Source organism: Mus musculus, chromosome 10 (assembly GCF_000001635.26).
Source record: "Mus musculus strain C57BL/6J chromosome 10, GRCm38.p6 C57BL/6J".
NCBI classification, from domain to species: Eukaryota; Metazoa; Chordata; class Mammalia; order Rodentia; family Muridae; genus Mus; species Mus musculus.
Window position 1 is genome coordinate 67,423,433 of NC_000076.6, and position 3,452 is coordinate 67,426,884.

Genomic DNA, 3,452 nt, shown 5'->3' on the forward strand with positions numbered 1-3,452 from the left:
GGAGGAGTTGAGGAGGGGGATCCTGTAATCAGAACATTTGTATGAGAAGAAAATTTAATTAAAAAAATAAACCAAAAAAGAGAGAAAGTGTATTGTGTTAGTTACTTTTTTTTCCTGTGACAAAATACCTGGCCATATTTTTTATTTTATTCTTTATTTTTTTGTTTGCTTGCTTTATTGTTTTGTTGTTGGTGGTTGGTTTGTTCATTGAGATAGGGTCTTTCTATATAGCCCTAGATGTCCCAGGTCTCACTGTGTTAACCACGCTGGCTCAGAGACCTGCCTGCCTCTGCCTCCCAAGTGCTGGGACTAAAGGCATATACCATCTCATTTTGGCTCACAGTCAGAGAGTAGAGTCCATCGTAATGGGAAGCTGTGCCAGGGAGTTTGAGGCAGGCAGCTCATCGCCATGCATCGAGGAAGCAGAGAGGGATGCTAGTGCTCAGCTCACTTTCACCTTTATAGTCAGCTCAAAGGATGGTGCTGCCCACAGGCAGGCTGGACCTTTGCTCTTTCTTTAAATCTCTAGGGAACGTTCTCCTGGAGACACCGAGGAGAAGTGTGTTTCCATGGTGACCCTGAATCCCATCAAATTAATAACGAGGATTGAGCATCACAAGTATAGTCTCACGGATCATCTCAGAGGTAGGTAGAAGATAGACACGATGGACAGATCTTGGTGACTACAGTGAAAAAGGAACATCATTCAGGAGCATTAGGGTAGCTTATTATTAGGTGTGTGATAAAACACTACACGGGGAGGGGGGTAGGGAGGGGCTGGGGAGAGGGGCTCAGAAGAGCAGCCATGTTGTCTGTGCCATGGGCTTGGTCTAGACCAGAGATTCTCAACCTGTGGGTCATGACCCTTTGGGGGCTGATCGACTCTTTCACAGGGGTTACCTAAGACCATGGGAAAATAGAGATATTTACATTATAATTCCTAACAGTAGCAAAATTACAGCTGTGAAGTAGCAATGAAAATAATTTTATGGTGGTGGGGGGTTTAGGACAACACGAGGAACTGTATTAAAGGGTCACAGCATTAGGAAGGTTGAGAACCACTGGTGTAGACAGAAAAAAAACATGGCTTAGGGCTTTTGGTTTTGGTTTTTGTTGTTGTTGTTTGTTTTGTTTTGTTTTGTTTTGTTTTGTTTTGTTTTGTGTGTGTGTGTGTGTTTTATGTGAACAAGAAGCATAAAGGCATACAAGATTTTTTTTTTTTTTTTTGGTACATGATTCCAGATGATGTTCTTCACATGAAAATTTGCGCTCCGACCACTCTGTGCGCGAGTACCAAGAGTCTGTAGCTCTTAGTTGAGTGGAGCTGCCTCCCTTTCTACACCCATGCTCTTGCTTTTGATTTGTTTGTTTGGATAAAATGCAGCTACCAGGTCTTCCCTAGCTGGAAATTTGTCCTAGTGTTGCCCATCTGAGGCACTCCAACGCACTACAAGGAAGTCCAGAAGGAAAGACAACTCTGGAATAGCGTTCCTCCGTGCGTTGTGCGGCAGGGCGCGCTGAAGGAGAGGAAGACAGATCCCTCTGCTGAAACTCAGGTTTTCTTTTCATAAGCTTTCTGGTAAAGTTCCCAAGAAACACACCCTAAAAGAAATAGGAGCTTTCCTGGACCAGAGAGATGTCATACTCCACCCGAGTTAAGACCTAAAGGAAGTCGATCTCCACATTCAGCCAGCATCCCGAGTGAGGACTTGCAAGTGGTCGTGGTGGTGATAGCTGACACTCTCAGCACTTGGGAGGCGGAGGCAGGAGGATCCGGATCTGAAGAGAGAGCCATGGATCACATCTCAAAACATCAGCCACAAGAAACAAAAAACCCGAACTATAACACGCATTTGCTAGATAACCCGGACCAACTCCCTCACGCACTAAGACATCACACTCAGTCAGGGCTTTGAAGAACAAACATGCCTACTGTGACTTGTTGAGTGAGTGAAAGAAATAATAATTTAATACAGTTGTTTTCTTAAAGATTGATTTTTATTTTTGCCTATATATGTGTGTGTGTGTGTGTGTGTGTGTGTGTGTGTGTATGTGTGTGTGTGTGTGTGTGTGTGTGTGTATGTGTGTGTGTGTGTGTGTGTGTGTATGGCTGTGTGGTGTTACGTGAGTGCAGTGACATGTGGAGGCCAGAAGAGGGCACTGGATCCCCTGTAGTTGGAGTTGCAGGCAGCTGTGAACTTGCGTCTTCCTCAAAGGCAGCCAGCTCTCTAAACTCCTGCGCTGTCTCTGCAGCCGCTGGACCTCTGTTATCGTAGTGGATCATAAAGCTGTTGTGCTTCATCTGCTTTTGTCTTGAGACCAAGTGAAACATTCCCTTTCCCCTTTCCTCCCGCTCTTGGGTTTATCATAAAAACACCTCTTTAGAGTTTGATAACCCCAAACTGAAAGACAAGTGCATTTCTTGGAATGGTGAGTAAAATACGATCCAGCAAGCTTTGAATGAAGGTTCTGGCTGAGTGACAGCCATGAGATCCCGGATGATAAACCAAACCAGGAATATTATACAGCACCAGTTAAGTATAAGACTCAGTTTTATCCAGGCGGTGGCGGTGCACTCCTTTAATCCCAGCACTTGGGAGGCAGAAGCAGGTGGATTTCTGAGTTCGAGGCCAGCCTGGTCTACAGAGTGAGTTCCAGGACAGCCAGGACTGCACAGAGAAACCCTGTCTCCAAAAACAAAACAAAACAAAAAACCCCTCAGTTTGGTCTTGGAAGTTGGCTAGTTTTTTACTCCCATAGAACCTGTAGGTTTCTAGAGTTCTGAAAGAGAGAAACTTGGTTCTCAATCTTCAGCCAGAAAGTATTGACTTTGGCTGTGTGTATCCCACCACTGCAAGGATGAAAGCAAGCCTGCATGGCCCTTGCCCACAAACCTATGAAGCAGTTCATGTTTTCAAATTAATAAAATGTTTAAGCAAGACGGTAATTCATTTGCATACTAGGCCTAGCACAGTAGAAAACACCCAAGGGACAGCATGCCAACTCCAATGTTATGGTGTGAAGAGCTGACTGGTGAAGGGCATTTGAGCAGGTCAACTTTTTGCTGGGCCTTACGGATGCAGATGAGCTAGCTAGGCCATTGAGTGAAGTAAGTCAGGCACAGAGTTATGAGTCCCCGGAGGTCTCAGGCATGTGACATCAGAGATGCCCATCAATTGTATAGATGTAGACCTGGAAGCTTAGCAGGTTGGGTCAAGTGTCTCTGGTTTGGGGGTTCATGCCTATAGTTAGAAAAGAGGAACAGATTTTAGCATTTCACATAGTACAGCAGGATGACTTTTGTGTATTTTCCAAAATAGCTAGAAAGAGGACTTGGAATGATTCCCAGTGTGGAGAAAAGATAAATATTTAAGGTGATGGGCATGTTGCTACATGGATTTCATTGCAGCATGCTATGCTATGTTCACATACTGAAAGATCGTTTTATATAT

At 44.4% G+C, this 3,452-nt stretch overlaps 1 long non-coding RNA gene across 1 annotated transcript in view; it reads left to right on the forward strand.

Annotated features, from left to right (window-relative positions):
- The window catches only part of Gm32023, a 5,281-nt gene extending 3,379 nt beyond the window's left edge, over nucleotides 1-1,902 (forward strand). The window contains exons 3-4 of the long non-coding RNA XR_380518.1: nucleotides 530-645; nucleotides 1,243-1,902. This is a non-coding gene — a long non-coding RNA (predicted gene, 32023). The remainder of the gene's footprint in view (nucleotides 1-529; nucleotides 646-1,242) is intronic.
- Nucleotides 1,903-3,452: the final 1,550 nt, after the last annotated feature.